This window comes from Tupaia chinensis, unplaced genomic scaffold (genome assembly GCF_000334495.1).
Source record: "Tupaia chinensis unplaced genomic scaffold, TupChi_1.0 Scaffold000097_1, whole genome shotgun sequence".
Classification (NCBI taxonomy): domain Eukaryota; kingdom Metazoa; phylum Chordata; class Mammalia; order Scandentia; family Tupaiidae; genus Tupaia; species Tupaia belangeri.
Genome location: NW_006159559.1, coordinates 9,471,887 through 9,485,660, shown reverse-complemented (window position 1 = coordinate 9,485,660; position 13,774 = coordinate 9,471,887). Strand labels below are relative to the sequence as shown.

The window sequence follows — 13,774 nt, the reverse complement described above, 5'->3', positions numbered from 1 at the left end:
AAGAGTGATGGTTATGGAGCAATGTAGCAATCTTTGGCCAGTGCTATACCTGGGTTAATATTCATAGAGGCATAGAATTTGAAAATACAGAGGCTCTCAGAGATGATTAAATTTCCCACTTGTTAGGTCTAGAATCTGATTCTGGCTGTCAAGGTGAGCTCCTGTCATTGCCTGCTGGTAGTGACTTACCTAGGCCCAGTGGTTAATGAAAGAGTGGATTAGTGATTGGGTTAAAACCTGGTTGCATTACCTAAAAAGTTCGGGGCCTGTTTTTTCTCCTGGTGTTTATGGCTTTTCATCTCTACATGGAGGTTCATCTCACTCAGACTTCTTCATCTTTCACTGTTGTAGACTTATCTTAAATCTATTTCTAATGAACAGTCTTGCAAACAGCATTTCCCTTAAGCTTTTCATCTGCTTATGTCCCCACTGCTAATGGCCTCATTACCATCTGTGCAGTCATTTTATTTTCTGTCTTTCTTTCCTTAGAAATGTGTTACAAATGTAGAAAAAGGAAGGAAAGGAAATCATCCTCATGATAACTCTTCATCTCAAGGGGACACATTATTCCTCATTCCTCTGCCCCCTTCCATATGAGTAGAACGCCCCCACCCTCCAGCACTATGGACATTTTGGCTATGGTCCTCCAGTTATCATTTATTCTTCAATTCCCAAATCCAGGGGATGCTTTTCCAGGACTCTTTTGCTGACTTGAACTTTCTGTACGTTGCCATATTTTGTAATTTTCTCTTTAAAATGGTTCCTACTTTGGCTTCTGTAACAGGATTGACTTTGTCCTCATCTTCTAGTCCTTAAATATTTATGCTTCTGTTCTACCTACAGCCTTCCAAACGTGTGCCTCTTGAGGTCAGCAGGTGACATGGTGATTAAGGGAGTTGGACTCCCACATGGCTGACTGTGGTTCGAGTCCTGGATCTGGTGGCTTGCTTTCTCACTTTCCTTTTCTCTCTCTCACTCTGTCTCTCTCTGGTCAAATTAAAAAAAAAAAAAGTGTGCCACTTATTGGGAGTGAGGATACTATAGTGCCTAAAGGCTTATATTTTGAAGCCAGATCACCTGTGCCAGAGGCTTGGCTGTCTCTCTTCAGTCAGTTAGTAAATTTTTTAACTTTTCAGCGTTTCAGTTTTATTGTCTGAAAATTGGGAATATTACTAGTATAATTTCATAGTATGATTTTGAAAAATAAATTATTTAGTACACATAAAGTATTAAAAATAGTGCCTGGAAAATGGTAACTATTTTATCAGTTTTATTTATTTATTTATTTATTGCCATTGGGTGCATGCATTAGCCAAAGAGAGACAGAGAGAAGGAAAGTGAAAAATCACCCTTCAGGGGAGGGGCCATGCCATAATCTCTTCTTCTCCATTCTTCTCCTGGGATTTTGGACACATATGCCCAGCAAGTTTTTCATGCCGGGTTGGGAATTTGAACTGTGCTTAGTCGTGGGGGAATCCAGTGCCTTATTTACCACACCACTGACTGGTCCCCTTATTCTTTTTCATATTACCACAATTATCAAAATAAATAACATTAGGAGCACATGACAAATGACTCTTCCCAGATGTCTAGGTGCAGGAGGGTGGTAGTGGTGGCAGCATTATGGGGGTTGCGTTTGCAGATGCTTGGACCTCCAGTGATGTTGCAGTACTGGGAAGTGACATTGTATGACTATTTCTAGATATGGTAGGTGATTTCCAAAGGAACAAGAATGATTCTCCTGAGTATTCAAAGCAAGGATTGCTGTAGTGCATGATGGTAGTATCAGAATATGGAGGTTAAATAGTTTATAAAAACATATATATTTTTTGTTTTGTTTGGAGAGGTTTTTGCTATAGGGCGTGTGCACTTGCCAGAAAGACAGAGAGAGACAGAGAGACAGAAAGCGAGAAATAACGCCCCAGAGGGGATGACCATGACACAATTCCTTCTCCTCCATTCTTCTCTCAGGATTTTGGGCATGCATGCACACGTGCCCGGTGTGAATTTAAGCCACTGAGTCCAGGACTTGAACCATAGTCGACTACATGGGAGTCCAGCGACATAACCATTATGCCATCTACTGGTCCCTTTAAAAATGTTTTAAAAGAAATTTTTGCTGTAGGATATGTGTGCTTGATGGAGAGACAGAAAGAGAAAGAGAAAGTGAGAAATCTGCCGCTCACTCCTGCACAGGGAGGATGGCCATGGTGCTATCCTTTTTCCTCCATTCTCCTCTCAGGATCTTGGGCAAGCACACACACATGGGCCCAACGTGAGTTTCAAGTCACCGAGTCTGGGATTCGAACTGCGGTCAACTACATGGGAGTCTAGCAATGCAACCGCTATGCCATATGTTGGCCCAGTAGAGGTTAAATAGAAATAAGGAATTTTAACGAACATTTACTTTGGTTAATGTATAACTCTTACAGTGTTCAAGAAACACATGTAATTATCCAGTGTTGTTTTTGAAGTAACTTTTGGTTATTGCCTTATATGTCTTCATTACACTGCTGAGACAGAACTATGTGGTTCTTGGCTTCGTAAGTGTTATATAAGCCAGTATATCTTCTCAAAACATGAAATAATTGTTCCTCATCAAACTATACTGTTCTGTTCTAAATCATAGCTCAAGGTCTTCTCTCTACTTTGCAATTTAGTTGGTAATAATCTTCTTGTCCCCGACTCACCCTGGCATCTAGCAATTATCGGAGACACTTGATGAGTTCATGTTGGTGGTAAGATTCTTTGCACTGAGTGTAATTTACTTGCTCATTTAGCAAGATAAGCTTTTTAAAACTACTTCGAATTTATAAACTTTGTGTTTTTAAAGTATATTCATTGACTTAGTCTATGAGAGAAAAAGAGAGAGATAGGCACTCACAGTGGGGTCTTTATACCACGAATCTGAACTTTCCCAGTTCATCTGCTCAGAGAAGCCCTAGGACATGAGCCCAGGCCTTTTCTCATGTGGATTCAGTTGTGTTTTTGTGCACTACCACCTGCCTTCTACAAGTTACAAGCTTTTTATGGATAGGGAAACTTGTTTATATACTCCTTGCTTCTTCGCACATTTAATGCCATTTATTTTTGTATCTGCTCTAAGGCATATTTCATATATTATCTTAAATATATTATCTTATTTCATTCTAATAAAACCCTTTTGTACAACAGAGGGAGAGTATTAACTCAGTTTTACAGGGGAAACCAAGGGTCAGTGCTATGAAGTAAACTAAGCAAGATCATGAGGCTGACAAGTGGTGATAATAATTTATTTTTGAGTCTAGGAGGCTGCTTTACTCAGCTGCATCATGAACAGGTAAACCAGGTCTTTGTGGGTCTTGCTTTTATTTTTTGATATGGGAGGACAAAACAAAGACAAAAACAAACTCCAACAAAATGAAATCCTCAGCGCAGTACATTTCTGTAAGTGAATGGTGTCTGGACAGTATTTTAGAATTTCAGATACAGACCTGATAGCTACCTTTTCATTATGCTTCCTTTTCCGATTACACAGGAGATGAATCATGGGGCAACTTCTCAGTATTTTAAGAAGTATTTCAGTGTATGTGTGTCTCTGTGTGCATGGGAGTAGAATAACTGCACATAATAGAGGGGCATCAATTGTAAGAAAAATGTGGGGAGTGTTAATATTAGTATTTTGGGTTTTTCGGAAGAAAGATATTCAGGCATTGGATTTGGAAGAAATGTTGATGCTAAGAAATTGATACTGACACCTGCATTATAAAGACTATGATTGTAATGGAAATTTAGAAAGGAAAGTTACAGTTTTAACACAATCTGTAGATTAGCAATATGATATTATAGTAACTGGATTTCCAGAAAGGCTATTGCAGTTTTGATGACCTGTTGGGCTTAATTGAACACCTCCTGTACTTAGTCTCAGACTTATAGTACCGTGATGAACTGGACCAATTAATGGTAAGTATTTGGGCTGTATCAGTAATGAATATTAGAATCACATGACACTTGAGGACCTTGCTTCTCACTGAATGAGCTGCTTACTACTTATGTCTGCCTTAATGATTTAATTTCAGCAAATAGCACTTACTGCTCTAAAAGCTTTTTTAAGATGATACGAGATCTTACAAGGGTAAATGACATTAAATTGCTGTCCTTCATCACTTCCCTGTTTAGTGAAGGAATAAGATTTACACAAAAGTCATTAGAATTATAGGCCCCAGGTGTTGTATTAAAATAGTTTCATAAGCAAAATAAAGATACTTTGAGTGTTGAAACAGTATAATTCTTTGTTTATAGAATTCAAGTATGTGAACAACAACTTCTGTGATGTTTAATCAAAAATTTTGTTAGATTCTGGAGTTCCTGGGTGTGTGGGACCCTTCTTGCACTGTTTGTGAGAGACACGAACAACGCATGAGTGGGAAGGACAAGACTGGAAGTTTATCCAACCATGGAGGGGTCACAGTGGAGGAACGATGGGCGATTTCTGGACATAAAAGGTGAAGTTAGGAGGAAAAGAGAGGCTTTGGAGAGAAGCAAGTTATGATAGTAAGATGAAGTTACCAGCCTTCAAGGAATAGGGGTAGTCCAAGAGGAGGGAATGGAGTATGCCTTCTATGTCATGGTCTACTGAAACGGGTGCTGAAAGGTGAATCAGTGTCATTTCACATTTATAATTGCCTTGAAAAACAGTTTTGATGCAAATTCTCAATTTTCTTCAATGGTGGAAATAAAATTATTTCACTCTCATTCCAGAGTAGAAACAGAGTTAATGGGTATGACCATAAAAATAAACAATATGGCACAAGCAGGTGGCATAATGGATAAGGTGCTGGACTCCAAGGTAGTTGACCATAGTTCGAGGCCCTGACCCAATGACTTGAAATGTATGCTGGATGCCTATGTATGTGTGTGCCCAAAATCCCCAGAGGAGAATGGAGGAGAAGGAATTGTGACGTGGATATCCTTCCTGGGGGGCTTGTATCTCGCTTTCTGTCTCTGTTTCTCTCTCTCTCTCTCTCTAGTAAGCAAATGAGCCCTGTAGCAAAAAATATCTCAAATAAGTAAATAAACAAATAAACAATTGAAATAATGTTTAAGGTAACACCTAGATATTACGCAACTTTGGCTCTTCTATTGCTTTTGTCATATTTGGTTATTCATCAGCACTGAAGTTTTTGATAACATGATGCATGAATTTTGCAAGCATGAATATTTGCAGGTCTTATTTCAAAGGCAAACCTTTATTTGAAACTACATCTTTCCTTTTAATTAATGCACTCTTTTACCCACTGTCATATTTTGTGAAAATATTCATAAAATGGCACACTTAATCACTATTGCTTGCTCTTAGTTTTTTTTTTCTAAAAAGACATTCTTCTTCTTTTTTTTTAAATTAACACCTGTTAAAACATTTGCATTCTGAAAATGTGGTTCTATTACAATTTTTTTAAAACAGAGGGCTGGCACATAATACATTTTTAAAGGTATACATGGAGTATGTGATAATCAAATCAAAGATATCACCATTTGTATCAGAAATGTACAAATTGAATGCAAATAAAAAATCATAAAAAAACAAAAAAACTCCCAGGGTTGACTCTGAGTTTGAAATGTGAGCCATACAAAGAAAAAGACATAAATAATAACTTACAGTACCAGATATTTAAAAAGTTTTCATCCTTACTTCTGTCTTAAAAAAGAGAGGGAGAGAGAAAGAAAGGGAGAGAATGGGGTCAAAATAATGTATTTATTATGTGGATTGATTATGTCTAAGATCACTAATAATATTGGATCATCAAAAAAATTGCAATGTACTTTTTTAATGTTTTTCCATGTGAAAGTGCATCATGACTTTTCCAACAACCCCACACAAAGCATTTCCTGAGTGCTTACTCTGTGCCATCCTAAAGAAATCTCTGAGAGAGGTACTATTATTACACTCACTTTACAGGTGAGGAAACTGCAGCTAAGAAATGTTAAGCAACATTCCCAAGGTCACTCAGTACATGAAAGAATTGACATTTGAACACAAGTTGTCCAGCGTATGTTCTCTGATCTGCTACTTATAGTTGTCTTCTCTTTACACTTGGTCTATGCATTGTTGGACTTTTCCTGTTTAAATTTCTAATCTACTTTTCTTCCCTATGAGACATGTATGTGTATGTCTTGTGTGTCTGCATGTATGTGTTTATATGAATTTACTTTGCACGTGTAGAGCAGCTGTGCAGAGCAGCTATGCTAGTTTTCGTAAGCAACAGCCCTACATCAATCAAGATTAGAAAGGCCATGGCAGTAGTAACAACCCCCAAATCTCAAGGGCTTACCACAACAAAAGTTCTTCTCACTCTGCCTAACCAATGTGGGTGGTCAGAGGATGTGAGCATGGGAGATGGTGGGAGGGGTTCAGGTTAATAGAGGCTCTGCCATTTGACAATCAACAATCTGAAACATGTAGACTACCATCTATGCACCAGGGTAAAAGAGCTTAAGGATCACATGATGGCTCTTAATGCTTCCTCCTGACAGCAAAAAAAGGCACTTCCACTTGTAGCCTGTCCTCCAGAGCTAGTCATGCAGGTCCACCTAACTACAAGAGAGTGGGAGATGTGGGGAAAAAAGAATATTTATGAATAGCAAATCTCTACCATGGTGTTTCTTACAATGAGAAATTGTTTCAAGTAACAGAAAACTATTGAATAATATGAATTTCAAACAGTAAGCCTGGAGAAAACCTGTATTATTTATTCAGAATTTCTGGGCAACCTTGATTTGCTTATCCTCTTCACCTCATCTGCTCCACTCAGTATGGTCTTCCTTTTTTGAGGGGGTGAGTATGCAAGACTGTATTACATGTACTTCCCTATCCACTCTTTCGGCGTTTTCTTTTTCTTTCTTTGTCTTTCTTTCCTTGTCTTTCTTTGTCTTTCTTTCTTTGTCTTCCTTCCTTCCTTCCTTCCTTCCTTCCTTCCTTCCTTCCTTTCTTTCTTTCTTTCTTTCTTTCTTTCTTTCTTTCTTTCTTTCTTTCTTTCTTTCTTTCTTTCTTCTTCTTTCTTGCTTTCTTTCATTCTTTTTTTGAAAGAGATTTTTGCTATAGGGTGCTTGCACTTGCTGGGCAGAGAAAGACAGAGAGACAGAAAGCTAGGAATCACCCCTGCTCCGCCCCATGGAGGATCGATCCCTCTTGGAATCTTGGCCACACATTCACATGTGCCCTACATAATTTAAGCTACTGGGTCCAGGACTTGAATCACGGTCAACTATATGGGAGTCCGATGATGTAACCATTATGCCATCTGCTGGTCGGTCCCTCTTCTGGCATTTTCTGGCCTCCACTGAATATGTGGAATGTTAGAATGACTGAAATTCTATTGGACTAGTCTGAGGTGTATTTCATGTTGGGTAAATTCTCTTGACAAGCCAAACCATGTATAGTGATCAAATGTTAAAAAAAAAAAAAGGAATTAAAAAAAAGAAGAATGACTGATATTCTCTCTCAGCTTTGCCTCCATCCAGTGGTCCTGCTTTCCCATTGAGATCGAGAGCTGCCTTGTAGACGAATGATTTTTGGAGCAAAGTTGTGGCCTTTTTGACTAATTCCATGAATACATACAACAACAAAATCCTTTCCAAATCAGGCTAAAAGAAGAAGGAATGCATCTCATTTCATTTTTCTTTTCTTGATTGCATTTTCCCCTGATTGCGTGCTGTCATTGTGAAGGAGTTTAGGAGATACTATCACAAAATATGGCACCTTGGCATGTTGAATATTTAAATTTAAGGACTTTGAGAGATGGCAGAAGGACAATTTCTTTAACCTTCCCCTACCCTTTTGAAGAAACTCATGAGACTCATGTGAGAGGTGCCTTCCCAATAGCTGGAGGAAGGAAGCAACCTTATGTCTAAAGACACAAAGAAAAATCTGCATAATCATGCCTTCATGTTTCTCCCAGTTTACTACATTTACCTCACACTCCTTGCCCTATCATTTTTCTCCATGACTGTCCACTTTTGTTGTTTCTGTCTACTATAGAAAACATTTTGTTTTAAAAGATCCTTTGGTTATTCATGTCCTTATCAAGACACTCATGTCATGTAAAACTTATATTAAATAAATTTGAATGATTTTATCTTGTTTATCTGCCTTTTGTTCCAAGTGTTCCAGTCATGAAATTAGAGAACTAAAAGGAAAATATATTGGTTCTTCCAAGGTTCCCTTTATTCATTGATCCATTGATTCTCCCATCCATCTAAATTTTCTCTTAGGTATCTGGTTGCTCATTAAGTCTTCCATGCATCACTTTTTTTATCCTTAATTTCATTATATAAAGATTATTGTTCTGGAGATGTGTTTACAGCTTTGTTCTAGTGCAGCCACTTCCTCAAGCAGCTGAGCGGTTGTCATTCTGTGATCAGTCCACTAGACTTCCTTTTGACTATGGTAAATACTTGACAGACATTCAGTCTCCAGAAAGACAAGGAAAAGAAAATGTCACGTGAATTTCCACTGCTCTTTTGAGATAGCAAAGATGAGATTCCTTGATTTAAAAACCTCATCAATATGCAACCAATGTAGGGCAAGTAAAAATCACAGCCGTAAAAGTTACTTCCTGAGATGTGAGAGATCCGAAAGAGGCTAGATTAGTTACTTAGCCTGGTAACTTTTCTCTTGTGAACATTATAAACAACCAGAACAAATATCATAATATATATTTATCTACTGCTTCAGTTAAGGGATTTATTAACATTGAGGTTTTAGATTGTGTCAGGCTAAAACAAACGTGCCAACAGACACACTCTGGCACAAATTCTGTGACCTTTGTTTCTAAAGTTCATTCTTGGTGGCTGCTGCAGGATCAGAATGGTAGAATTAGTTCCTACACAAGTCCAAGGGCAGTAATTATTGCTGCTTTGGACCTAATTTGTGTAGCAAGGAAGACGGATCTGACAGATTGAGGGAGAATCTTGTGCATGAGGCAGTCTTTGTACTTTAAGGAGCATGGAGAAAATCCTCTTTCCAAAGATACTCTCCTACCCCTCGAAGTACTGCCAATAGTAGACATACTTGATTAGTCACAGCAACAGAAATTCCTCTAATTAGGGATTCACTTATGTTAACAAGCATTCTTTTTTAAGATGCAATTACTTCAGAACGGTAACTGTGAATTCTCAGGTTCATGCAAATTTTACTAATCGGATTGTTTTCTCTTTAACACCTAGCTGAGATTGGTCTCTCTGAAGGAAAGGGAGAGACAATTTGGTGCTTTAGGGGATGAGGGTAGGCAGAGGACAGAGACAGGCAAACAAAAGGTAATTAAAAACATGTTTTTTCCAATTATCAAAATCCTTCAAGCAGTTCAGTGAAGTGCTTCAGAAAGCAGGCTCTGGAGCCAGACAGCTCTTGCCAACTGTGGGCACATTATTTTACTCCCATATACCTAAATACCAAGTACTCCTTCTGTTGCTAGTAGCAGAAAATATCTGAAACTGGGTGATTGTATAAAAGTAGAGGCTTACTCAGCCCATGGTTTGGAGAGCCAACACCCAGAGGCCACATTTGGTGAGAGTCTCTGGTTGCATGACAACATGGTGGAAGAGAGAGGTGCATGCATCTGTATCCACATGTCTCTATCCTATCTCATTCTCCCTCCTTATAAACCCACCAGGAGTCAATTAGAAGGACCTCACACTGATTATCATAATCCTAATCTCCTCCCAAAGACCTCACCTTTTAACATCATAGTCAGATTAAGCTTTCTCCTTCTTAATCCCATTACAACCAAGTCTCCACACATGAATTTTGGAAGACATCAAAACCCTAGCAAGAAGATAACACAACACAAGAGGGTTTTGCTATTTTTGATAATAAATGAGTTAATGCCTCTAAAGATTTTAGTATCTAGAAAGCCCTCAATAAACATTAACTCCTTTAAATATATTTTTTTAAATGAGGATTTATCAAAGTTCCATATCAGGTCTCCAGACCTCCATACTTAAAATGGCCACTCTTAGCATTTTCTCTTCTTTCTACCTAGTATTTTTATACACCATTTACAAATACACATACAAAATTGTGGTCATATTGTCATTATATCTGAGTGTTTTGATTTTTCTCAGATAATACTAGCTATGAGCACTTTGGGGAAACTTCATGGAAGATTTGGATCAGTAAATACACATGCATTCCCATAGACAGATTTGAAAGAAGTTTTCAGGCTAAGGTAACAGTATAAACAAAAGCATAATAATACCAGTACTTATTCATTAAATACTTGTATGACCCTGGCATTGACTAGTTGCATTTACTTCTCATTAACACTATTATTGTCTACAAAATTTATAGATGAGAAAAAGTGGCTTAGAGAAGTAATTTTTTTTCAATGCTCAAAAAAAGTGGGGTCAGATTTTGAAGGGACATCTGCCTGTCACTGAACCACCCAGTGACAATGCCTTCTGTGCTGAGTTTAAGGTGTAAATGGAGGATGCATGTCACTGTGTTGAGAGGTGGAAATTTAGATCTGGAGTTTAGGAGGGAAACCAGGACAAATTAGAAATTTGGAGGTGATCAACACTAAGAGAATAAAGACAAATCCATGCGATGACATAGAATGTGTAGAATAAGAATATGCAAACAATCTAAAATTGGAATTATAAAAATAATGAATATCTGGGATGAGGAAATGGAAGAAAAGGTCAGAATGGTGAGGAAGAGTTAGCATTAGAATAACTTTTAAGAAGTTAACTATAAAGAAATATCTAGGAGGATGCAGTCAATATAACTTGAAAGAGGATTTTTAGAAAATTAATAAAAAAGGGTATATAGGAATCAGATTATGAGGTAATAGTACATGGCTAGGAAGTTCAGGAAATGAGTGTGAAAGGTCTTGATGTAATGTGGAATGTTAACTTAAGAGGGGAATAAAATGCAGGTAATTTGTTTGTTTTACATGGCTTTAATTTTATTTTCATCACCATCCTACACCCTTTGGTTTAAAATTCACTGTCTACAGTTCCCTTAAGTTAGGCCTCTAGAGACTTTGCCTAGTTCTGGGGTCTATGGCCTCACTCTCAATTACTGGCTGTCCAGAGTAACACCTGAGCTGGCAGACTTCTCCATGCTCTCCTGGTCCTGGTCTGGCTCATTTTGAGTGAGTTCCTCATTCAGCCGGTGGTGATGCCTGGACATTGCTGGCCCTTTCCCTCTCTTGAGTTTTCCTGAAGAGGAAGGAGTTTGGGGGAGGCTTTTTTTTATTCAACTCCCTTGATGAATTTTCTGGTTCTCAGGGCAACTTCTGCACCTTGATATTTCTTCGGGACCTGGGTTCAGAGGGAGCCTTCCTCTACTTCCTCTGCTTTTGGCTTGTGGTTGGTTCCTTAGCACATAGACTAGAAACTTGTAGTTTCCTGCTCTCTTTGCCATATCAGGCCCTTGCCTTGCAGTGGTCTGGAGGTCATTTTTTTTTTTTTTTAATTTTGCTTTGTTTGCTCTGGATTACTTTCTTTTCTTTTAAGGGATAATGCAATCTTCCATTTGATGAGAACATGTCATGAGAAAGAAGAATGAGAACAGTATAAAAAGGAATGAAATCCCAGGTGGAAGAGCCTATCTTGGAAGATATTTCCATCCTTATCTGAGAAGGATAGATGAGAAAAGGGTGGTGATAAAGGGAAGGAGAACTGAAGAAGATCAAGTCATTAGTAAGGGTAGTGAAGGCAGCATGAGAGTAGAGATATTCAAAGAGTGGAAAATATTCTGAATAACCATGGTTAAAGAACAGAGTGAGGTTAGGCATCTATAAAGAAAGGATATGCAAGTATTCAATTAGAGAAGCACATAGGACAACATCAAACAAAATTTAAAATTAGATCAGTATAGAGCCAGCAGGTGGTATGTTGGTTAAGATGCTGGACTCCCACATGGCCAGCTGAAGTTTGAGCCCTAGACGTGGTGGCTTGCTTTCTCACTTTCTCTCTGTCTCTCTCAGGTGAGCACGTGTGCCCTATAGTAAATTAAAATAATAATAATAATATTAACTAAAATTAAGTAATTCTTTAAAAAAATTAGATCGGGTTATCATACCAATGTTTTAGTTATATAGACCTAATAGTTCTTGAAAACTATAGTTCTTATTGAAGTAGCAAAGGAAAATATGAATCTTTGTGTAAGTTATGTGTTAAGTTCTCCCTTTGATTGTTGCCTGAAAGAGTGATTTCAAAGAAACAATGGTTTCTATGTCTGTCTCAGGAAGTGGTCATTAAGATTCTTCCCATCATTCATAGAGTGCTTTAAAATATATAATCACTCATATTATCTCACATGTTAAAAAGACCGGAAGAGAGAAAACTGTTGAATGTAAATCACTCTGGAAAATAGAGAGGGACCAGCAGGTGGTGTAGTGGTTATGCCACTGTACTCCCATATGGATGACCGCAGTTTGAGTCCTGGACCTGATGGCTTGAATGTCAAGCTGTGTGCCAGGAGTAGAATGGAGGAGAAGGGATTGTGCCATGGTCATCCCCCCCCATCCCCGAGATGATTTCTGACTTTCTTACTGTCTCTTTTTCTCTTACTGTCTCTGTTTCTCTCTCTGGTGAGCATATGTGTCCTAAGACAGAAACTTCTAAAAAAACATTTCCAGGGAATAGAGAATATCTTGATGCTGAGTAACCGCCATTCCAGAAAAGCAGCATGAAAAAGAGCATTGATACTCAAAAGAGAAGTCAGAGTTCTAAGACTTTGTTAAGAAAGTCTGCTCCAGATTCGACACATGTTCTTGGGATTTGATATGTTGTCAGTAGAAATACTATTTCATTCTTAAAAATTTACATAGGTTTCCCAGAATGCTCCAAGCTTCCTGAAATTTCAATTAGGCTTTTATAGGATAGCAATCATGATTTCTTAAATAACTTTGAACTAGTTTCCAGGAAGAGTGATGAGATTTACAGATAGAGTCAAATTTCTGTAGAATCATCTTGAAGCACTTGGTTAATATTTAGGTCAAATATTGGTCCTTAGGACAAATGAGAATCACTAGTCATTAAGTTCTGAAGAGTTGGCTTTGGTCTTGACATGATGATCAAAATCTGAGTAACAGCATTTTGGAGGGTTCCTTAGGGCCTCACCCAGTAGTTTCTAATGCTAATCTTTCACATTTGAAATTGGGAATGTGCTTTGCTGGATTTGCCCTATTTAAAAGGATTGTTTATAATAATCTATAAAGAAGTTTTATTATAATGAAAATAATAATAATAAAAGTTTATTATTATTGTTAATAATAAACTATATAAAAGTTTTATTATAATGAAACTTTTAGAGTTTCATTTCCTTTACATCCTTTTCATACTCCATTTGCTTCTTATAAATCCCTGTGAAGTGTACAGGGCAAGATGGTGCTAATTTTTTCAACAGAAAAATAAACCTGTGGTAAGGATGATTTGCCCAGCATTTACTCCTGGTTAGCATGGAAGCTAGAATTTGAACTCACATCTTCTAATATCTGCCTTTAGCCCTCTAATTTTTTAACCCTTTACTTGGTATTTTGACACCTTCATGAGATTTGGTTCTGGAGTAATAATTGTACAAATTGTACATAGATGGAATAATATACAATTTTCATTTTCCATGTTTAACATGGTTGAATATTGGCAATATCATATAGTTCTGCCTGATATGGGTAGGCAAATTCTGTGTGCAAATTGTATATACTTCACACTAGCCAAAGCTAGAATCCCAATTCTGTCCAATGTTAGAATTGAATTACCTCTATAAAATTATTTAACCCCCATAAGC

The 13,774-nt window shown here is 37.6% G+C and overlaps 1 pseudogene; it reads left to right on the top strand.

The window, feature by feature from the left end:
* LOC102493467 (ankyrin repeat domain-containing protein 26-like) overlaps window positions 1–13,774 on the top strand; it is a 90,166-nt pseudogene that overhangs the window by 33,518 nt on the left and 42,874 nt on the right.